Source organism: Enhydra lutris, unplaced genomic scaffold (assembly GCF_002288905.1).
Source record: "Enhydra lutris kenyoni isolate GAN:26980312 unplaced genomic scaffold, ASM228890v2 scaffoldscaffold5, whole genome shotgun sequence".
Lineage (NCBI taxonomy): Eukaryota > Metazoa > Chordata > Mammalia > Carnivora > Mustelidae > Enhydra > Enhydra lutris.
In genome coordinates, this window is record NW_019154089.1 from 9,570,713 (window position 1) to 9,580,149 (window position 9,437).

General features: G+C 38.1%; 1 pseudogene; it reads right to left on the reverse strand.

Moving 5' to 3' along the window:
- Positions 1-557: 557 nt before the first annotated feature.
- On the reverse strand, positions 558-1,682 carry LOC111141066 (annotated as a pseudogene).
- Positions 1,683-9,437: the final 7,755 nt, after the last annotated feature.

The window sequence follows — 9,437 nt, forward strand, 5'->3', positions numbered from 1 at the left end:
TCCGGTCCCTACCCAGGTCTGACTGCAATACTGGTGGTCCCAATAGTTCTACCAAAATAAACTGTGTTTAAAAAATAAATCATTTAAAAAGACAAGTCAAAATGCCTCAGAAACCGTATCTCCAACTCAAACTTTATCTATTTAAATGTATTATTTGCCTCCTTTTTTTTTCACTCGTTACAACTGAGCAATAAATCTTCCAACTGAAGTATCCTCCTTGCCCAATTAATCCAAAGGAAAAAACTGAAATGATTAATAAAGAAAAATGTAGGGACTAACACACCCTTTTAATATGTTTTTAAATATTTTTAAGGTTTAAAAAGTGTTTAAAATTTGTAGTTCCCAGTAGGAAAACATTATCTGGATGAATACCCTAATGGCAAACCATTGTAGAATGTTTCAGTTGCATGGGGAGCAGAGGGGTAGGGATTCTCCTCACAGCACTCCAGCTTTCTTCATGAGAAGGTCACAGGTACACTGGTTTGTATTACTACAACATCCATTAGGTGGTCAAAGTTGCTTTTCCTTCAGCAAGGGCTTTATTTGTCAGAAGGGCATTATGTTTGACCTCCAAATTTGGCTGACAATTTACTGAGGAGATTCATAACCTTTGGGTTCCTCTGATATTTTGACATATTTGCTGGGTTCTGGGCCACTACGTGGAAGACCACCATAACTTCTGGATCCTGAATGGCTGCAAGAACTTGTGGATCACTAAGAATTTCTTTGAGCCCAGGCATCCCTGCCATTCCTGGCATCGCCCCTGCCATTCCAGGCATTCCTCCAGGAAAATTACCAGGCATTCCCCCAGGAAAGCCACCTGGGAAAGAGCCATACTGAGCTCCTGATTGTCCTCTGGCTTCTTCCTCCCTCTGGGCTCTCTCATGTTCTCCCGAGCCTTCTTAACCCTTTCTATTCTTTCTTTGATCTCTTGCTCTTCACGTTTTCACTCATACTTTCTCCGATGTTCAGCAATTTTCTGGGCCCTTGGTTGAACTTCTTTCAGCATTGCACTAGCATCTTCATCATAATCCAGTTTACAAGCAAGGGCAAGATCATGTGCTGCTTCTTCCCAATGGCCCAGAAGTCTATGTGCTTTCCCTCGACACTTATAAGGCTAAGCCGAATCGGGATTTATTTCAATAGCTCTGTCACAGTCTCCAATGGCAGCATTTAGCTTCTGTAATTTGATGAAGACACTGGCTCTCTTGGCATACAGAATGGCCAAGCAAGAATTTAGTTTGATGGCATCTGTGGACAAGTCAATGGCTTTCTGTAGTTCACCATCATTTAGGGCATCCATGGCAGTCACTTTTTTCATCATTTGCCTGATCCATCATTTCCTCAGTTATCTCTACATTTTCATCTCCCATTTCTTGAGGGGCATCAGTATCTGGTTCAATCACACCTTCATTGTCAATTTCTAGATCACTTTACTCACTTGATGGTTCATCTGTCTTTATGTTTTCCTCTGCCTTCTTACTATCTGGTTTTTCTTCCTTGATACTGTCTTCAGATTTAGTTTTATGAGTGGCAGGTGGTATTTTACCCCCCATGCTCTCCACCCACTCCCGCAGGAAATGCATTTCCTTGGTGTGCAGAATGCTCGGATCCTGCTTACACATTTTCACAAAGGCCCAAAGCTCGCTTACTTTGCGGGGGTCCATGGTCCAGAGGCAGTGGCAGGTGGAAGGCGTGGCTGAGGTTGCGACCCAATTCCAGGTGCAGGTACTAGTTCAGCATGACCATGTGGAAGGTGCGATCCTCTGTTGTTTCTTAAATTCTACATATGAGTGAAACCATATGATAACTCTTTTTCTGATTGACTTATTTGGCCCAGCATAATACCCTCCAGTTCCATCCATGGTGATGTAAATAGTAAAATTTTATACTTTTTGATGGCTGAGTTATAGTCCATTGTGTGTGTTATACAAACACATGTGTCTATATGTATATACATATATAACATGTCTTGTTTATCTATTTATTTGTTGATGGACATCTGGACTCTTTTCATAGTTTGGTTATTGTGGATATTGCTGCTACAAACATCGGGGTAAAGGTGCCCCAATGGATCACAACATTTGTATCCTTTGGAAAAATACCTAGTTAGTAGTGCAATTGCTGGGTCATAGTGTAGCTCTATTTTTAACTTACTGAGGAACCTCCACAATGTTTTCCAGAGTGGCTGTATAGGCCTGCATTTCCACCAACAATGTAAGAGGATTCCCCTTTCTCTGTATCCTCACAAACATCTGCTGTTTCTTGACTTATTAATTTAAGCCACTCATTGTGGTTTTATTTCCCTGATGCCAGTGATGTGGAGCATTTTTTAATGTGTCTGTTGGCCATTTGGATGTTTACTTTGGAGAAATGTCTGTTCATATCCTCTGACCATTTCTTGACTGGATTATTTGTTTTTTGGGTGTTGAATCTGATAAGTTCTTTATAGATTTTTGAAAGTAGCCATTTATCTGATAAGATATTTGCAAATATCTTCTCCTGTTCTGTAGGTTGTCTTTTGGTTTTGTTGACTATTTCCTTTCCTGTGCAAAAATATTTTTATCTATGTTTTTGTTTCCCTTGCTTTGAGAAGTGTCTAGCAAGAAACTGCTATGGCAGAGGTCAAAGAAGTTGCTGCTTGTGTTCTCCTCTAGGATTTTCCTGTCTCACATTTAGGTCTTTCATCCATTTTGAGTCTATTTTTGTTACAGTGTAAAAGAAATTGTCCAGTGTCATTCTTCTGCATGTGGCTGTCCAATTTTTCCAACACCATTTGTTGAAGAGACTGTCTTTTTTCTATTGGATATTCTTTCCTGATTTGTTGAGATTAGCTACCATGGAGTTGAGGGTCAAATTCTAGGTTCTCCATTCTGTTACACTAACCTATGTGTCTATTTTTGTGCCACCACCATACCGTCTTGATGATTACAGCTTTGTAATATAGCTTGAAGTCTGGAATTACGATGCCACCAGCTTTGGTTTTGTTTTTCAACATTCATCTGGGTATTTGTGTTCTTTTCTTGTTTCATACAACTTCTAGGATTGTTTATTCCAGCTCTCTGAAAAATGCTGATGGTATTGCAATGGATGTGTAGATTGCTCTGAGTGGCATAGACGGTTTCACAGTATTTGTTCTTCCAATCCATGAGTGTGGAACGTTTTTCCATTTTGTTGTGTCTTCCTCAATTTCTTTCATGAGCGTTCTATAGTTTTCTGAGTACAGATCCTTCACCTCTTTGGTTAGGTTTATTTGTAGGTATCTTGTGGTTTTGGGTGCAATTATAAATGGGATCGATTCCTTAATTTCTCTTTCTTCCATCTAATTGTGTACAAAAATGCAACTGACTTCTGTGCACTGTTTTTTACATCCTGTCACTTTGCTGAATTCCTGTGTGAGTTCTACTAGTTTTTGGGTAGAGTCATTTTGGTTTTCCACATAGGGTATCATGCCATCTGTGAAGAGTGAAAGTTTACTTCTTTATCAATTTAGATGTCTTTTATTTCTTTTTATTGTCTTACTGCTGAGCCTGGGACTGCTAATACTATATTAAACAAGAGTGGTGACAGTGGACATCCCTGTCATGTTCCTAACCTCAAGGGAAAAGCTCTGTTTTTAACTGTTGAGAATGATATTCTCTGTGGGCTTTTCATAGATGGCTTTTATGATATTGAGATATGCTCCCTCTACCCCTATACTGTGAGAGTTTTACTCAAGAAAAGATGCTGTATTTTGTCAAGTGCCTTTTCTACATCTGTTGAGAGGATCATATGGTTATTCTCCTTTTTTTTTTTTTATTAATGTGGTGTATCATGCTGATTGATTTGCACACTTTGAACCACCTTTGCAGCCCAGGAATAAACATGGTGAATAATCTTTTTAATGTACTGTTGGATCCTATTGGCTAGTATCTTGAGAATTTTTGCGTTCATATTCCTTAGGGATACTGATCTGTAATTCTCCTTTTAGGTGGGGTTTTTGTTTGGTTTTGGGATCAAATTATGCTGGCCTCAAAGAATGAGTTTGGAAGTTTTCTCCAGGTTTATTTATATTCACAAGCACAAATGGCTGTGAAGCCAGGCTACAAAAGTTTTCACCAGGTTGTTTTCTTCAGGTTACCTAAACAATTGTGTTAGAATCTTGTTATAGGGGTTCATCTCTGAGGTCCAGAAAACTTCTTGTACCTGAGCTCATTAACATTTATGTTGAGATCTAGGAAAAAACTCCAGATTAAGAATTTCTGTCAAACCATAAGAGATTCTTAATCTCAGGAAACAAACTGAGGGTTGCTGGGGAGGGGGGGGAGAGGCATAGGGTGGCTGGGTTATGGACACTGGGGAGGCTATGTGCTATGGTGAGTGCTATGAATTGTGTAACACTGATGATTCACAGACCTGTACCCCTGAAGCAACTAACACTATATGTTAATAAAAAGAATTTTAAAAAATAATAAAGATGGGTGCCTGGGTGGCTCAGTGGATTAAGCCGCTGCCTTCAGCTCAGGTCATTATCTCGGGGTCCTGGGATCGAGTCCCGCATTGGGTTCTCAGCTCAGCAGGGAGACTGCTTCCTTCTCCCTCTCTCTCTGCCTGCCTTTCTGCCTACTTCTGATCTCTGTCTGTCAAATAAATACATAAAATCTTTAAAAAAAATAAAGATGATATGAGGAAAAAAAGAATTTCTATCAGAATCAAAGTATAAGTTACTTGACACATTGTTAGACAAGATGAACTCCCATATCACAAATAATGTATTGCCTAGCTCTCATCCCAAATTTAAAGTTGGTCTTTTAATAAGTGTTTAAGTGTACTTTTGCAAATATCTACCATTTAGTCTGGTCAAAACTTTTTAGGAAAAACAATGAAATCTTGACATGGAATCTTCTCTCAAATAAGGATTTTCACAAGCTGATTAAATGTTGACAGATTTCTGTGAACTCATATTGGCAAATGATACATCAGCTAATGTGAAGAATTAAGAAGATTTACTGACTTAGGAAATGAATCCTGAAAAAGACATGCTTGATAAAATTTTAGAACTGAAATGCCCTGAGAATCCACTGGACCCAACTTCTTTTAATGTAGACAATGAAACTGTGGACATAAGCACCTGGGCAGACTCAAGTTACATGACCTTTGATGTAACACATCACCTCCACATACACTGACTCTAGGAAAGGAAACAAGTGGTATCTGAATCCAAAAACTGATGGGCATTTGTTTTTTAACAGGGAGCCTGGACCAACAGCCATCACTATCACCTGGGAATTTGTGAGAAATGTACATTCACAGGCCACTCCTCAGAGCTACTAAATCAGATACTCTGTGGTTGGGGCCCACTGAATTGTGTTTTCATATGTGCTCCAGATGATTCTGATGTACCCTGAAGTGTGAGAACCATTTTGACAGGAGATTGTTAGTTCAAGAAAGGATATTTAAATTTTTCCTATTCACATTTACAAAGCATTAAAAATAAAACAAATGAGGGGCGCCTGGGTGGCTCAGTGGGTTAAGCCGCTGCCTTCGGCTCAGGTCATGATCTCAGGGTCCTGGGATCGAGTCCCACATTGGGCTCTCTGCTCGGCGAGAAGCCTGCTTCCCTCTCTCTCTCTGCCTGCCTCTCCGTCTACTTGTGATCTCTGTCAAATAAATAAATAAAATCTTTAAAAAAAAAAAATTAAAAAAAAATAAAACAAATGACAGAAACTGAAAGGGTATTTTCATTAAAGATTTATAATTATGTTGACAAGATTTTTTTATTAATTTCTTTTCAGCATAACAGAATTCATTGTTTATGCACCACACCCAGTGCTCCATGCCATATGTGCCCTCCATAATACCCACAACCTGGCTCCCCTACTCCCCTCCCCCCGCCCCTTCAAAACCCTCAGATTGTTTTTCAGAGTCTATAGTCTCTCATGGTTCATCTCTCCTTCCAATTTCCCTCAACTCCCTTCTCTCCATCTCCCTATGTTGACAAGATTTTTTAAAATAAAAAGCTAACCAAGAATAATGCTTGAGATATGCTAATTTAAGTCACAATTCTTTGCTAAAATAAATAGGTGAAGAAAATTAAGAGATACAGACTTCCAGTTATAAAGTAAATAAGTCATGAGGATGAAAAGTAGAGCATGGGGAATACAGTCAACAATACTGTAATAATGCTGTCTGGTGACAGATGGTGACTATACTCATCTTGCTGAGCACTGAGTAATATTTGGAATTAATGAAGCAGAATGTTGTACACCTGAAATTAATATAACAGTGTAGGTCAACAATATTTCAATAAAAGTAAATAAATGAAAATAACACTATAGGGGCACCTGAGTGGCTAAGTGGGTTAAAGCCTCTGCCTTCGGCTCAGGTCATGATCTCAGAGTCCTGGGATAGAGCCCTGCATCGGGCTCTCTGCTCAGCAGGGAGCCTGATTCCCTTCCTCTCTCTCTCTGCCTGCCTCTCTGCCTACTTGTGATCTCTGTCAAATAAATAAAATCTTAAAAAAAAATAACACTATAAAGGAAACATTAAAATACAACACAGTTCTATAGTAAAACATCAATCTTCAAAAAAATGCTTATTTTCTGATTAAGATGCATTCCTCAACTGAACGCTATGCTTTATTACACTGATGCTGTATTGCTTTGGTATTTTTTGTTCTACCAAGTAGTCTATGTTATGCCATGTTCTATCTTTACCAGCCAGGCAAAGGCACAATTACCAACCACATGTCATTTTCTGTTTTTATCAATTGCAAGTACACATACTTTAAAACTCCAGATGTCTAAAATACTGAGTAACCTTATACTTCATCATATTCATTATATTAAAGGACGGAATATATAAAAAAATCTCTTAGAGTGCAAAAATTTCTAAGGTTCATCCATATTGTGCATATGGATCTAGCCAGTTCATTTTTGCTGTTGCATAATATTCCATGGTGTGAACACACTGTCATTTACTTATCAAATTATACTGATAGGCATTTGGATTATTCCTAGATTTTTGCTCTTACAGTGTTGCTGTGAACATTTTTCTCCAAGTCTCCTGGAAGATATATATGTATCTATCTCCCAAGCAGGGCTCAATCTCATGACCCTGAGATCATGACTTGAGCTGAAAGCAAGAGTCAGATGCTCAACCGTTTGAGTGACCCAGGCATTCTGCACTCCTTTTTATTTATTCACATGTGTTTCTTCTGTGAAATGGCTTCCAAGTATTTTACCCATTTTAAAATAACATTTTGAGTGGAATTCTATGGTCTTTTTACCCTCCAAACATGGTTTTTACTCATTTTCTCACTAGCACTGACCAATCACACTTAAAAATTTCCATTGGATTAAAGCAAACTTTTATTTCTTAAAGAACCAAATACTGTAAATTCCCACTTAGAATTTTTTATGATTTTCTTTTGTTAAAATTTCTGTTCTACAATGGAATGTTTTTGTTTCACCCACTGTACAAGCTTTTGCTATATATTCATATACACCTGTTACTAATAAAACAATAGTAGAAAATGAGCTTAATTTTGTGTAAATTTAGTGTTCCTGGGCTTTGATTCCTTCATATGTAAAATGGCGGTCAGTAAAGAAATAACATCTTGTAACAGCCTTAGCACATTAAAGGCTCAGTAAAGGATGGTTATTTTAACATGGATTAAACTAAATTTCCAATAGAGCAATACCCATATCAATATATTTACCACATAACATTAAGAAGCTATTCACTGTCAACTCCCCATCTACCAAGAGACAATGAAAGCTAGCCTGTTAGGGTGCCCAGGACCAGTGAAGTTATGAAATGAAAATCAACTATGTCCTATCTAGTTGAACTCTCATTTAACAGATTAAAAAACAGAGGTCCAAGAAGTTTCTGAATCTTGCCCAAAGATGGACAACTAATTTGGAGCTGAGTCAAGTCTAGGAGCAGGGTTCTTCTAACCAATACAAGTATCTCCATCTATGTGGCCCATCTCAGTTTACAGAGCACCTTCTCAGCCCCATGACCATGTTTATTGTATTATGTAACAGCTTACAGAGATGGCCTTTGTTGTCCTTCTTGTCTTTGGGAGAGAGTCTGGGGAGATATTTTTTTCTCAAACTCCAGTGTTTTGGCAGCTGATTCTACAATGAACATTAAACAAAAATTTAAAAAGTATCCATACACATACATATATATGTGTGTACATGTGTGCTTACAAAAATACATATACATGGAAGAAGCCTTAACATGTCTCCTGAGGTCACCTATTGCTGGCCACATCTCAGCAGTCATAAAGAACAAATGGGGGATGGATTTCAGTTTGAGAACTGCAAATTGCTTTTGATGCTTTGATAATAAAAGGCTCAGAAGTGTTTATGCTCTCAAAAAGTCATAATACCATTCATTAGATACCTTTTAATGAGTTTCATTTTGAGAAATATGATGAGGTTGGCCATCTAGCCTTCATGTAATTTTTGCAGTAAGGCATCTGAAGAATGAAAAATTAAGCCAACTCATTTCTTCTTCCAAAATTTTCCTTCTTAATATTTTTGTTTTAAGGTTATTCTGTTAAAATATGGGTTTTCAAACATTATAAAAGATAAGAGAGAACTTATGAGGGATAAAAAGCAGACAATAAATCCAAAACAATTCATAGATAGAAAAAAAAAAAAACAGAGCTTGAGGGTGAGGAGGAATGTACTAGGTTTCCCCCCCTACAGAGCTGTTATGTATAAGATAACCATCCTCAAAAGCAAGAATGGAAAACAAAAGCAAAAACACAGCTGCAAAATGAAGACTCAGTCTGGGCTTTTTAGCTCTTCATGTCTTTAAAAATGGGCATCAAGTACGCTTTTCCAAAAAAGGTAAAGGAAGAGAAATCCAATTTGGACTTGTAGTCAGCTATGTGAACAACAGTTCATGGAGGGGTACACTGTTATGGGAATACACTCAGTTTTTACCATTCCCATCATAATGCTTGTACCCACTGGATGGAGGGAGATAACTAAACTTGATCATTTGAGATCTGCTTGATCCTGTAGACTCCTATATCTCTACCTAGTGTAGTTACTAAAATGCCAAATGAAACATTTTAGTGCTTAAATGCATAATGGTTGTTTGCAAAGTCATCAAAAAACAAAAACAAAAATTTAAAAAAAAATTCTTTCTTAGTATGTTTAGCATCTCCTCTGCTGGTCTTCATAGGTCTCCTCTAGAAAGCCTTGGTTACCCCAAGTTCCCATTTTCCTCAAATTTATCAAATGAACATGCTTTTCGATATTCAGGATCTAGTTGAGATAGGGAAGGTCAAACAGGCTTGGTCCAGTATGCTGGCCACGGCAAATGCAGAGCCAGGCATATTCCAGTGGCTGGGGAATCCTTGTTCAGATTTGGGCCAGGCACTGCCCAGAGCAAGAGGCTTGTGGGTCCTGCACCCTGAGTGTCCTCAATACTCATTT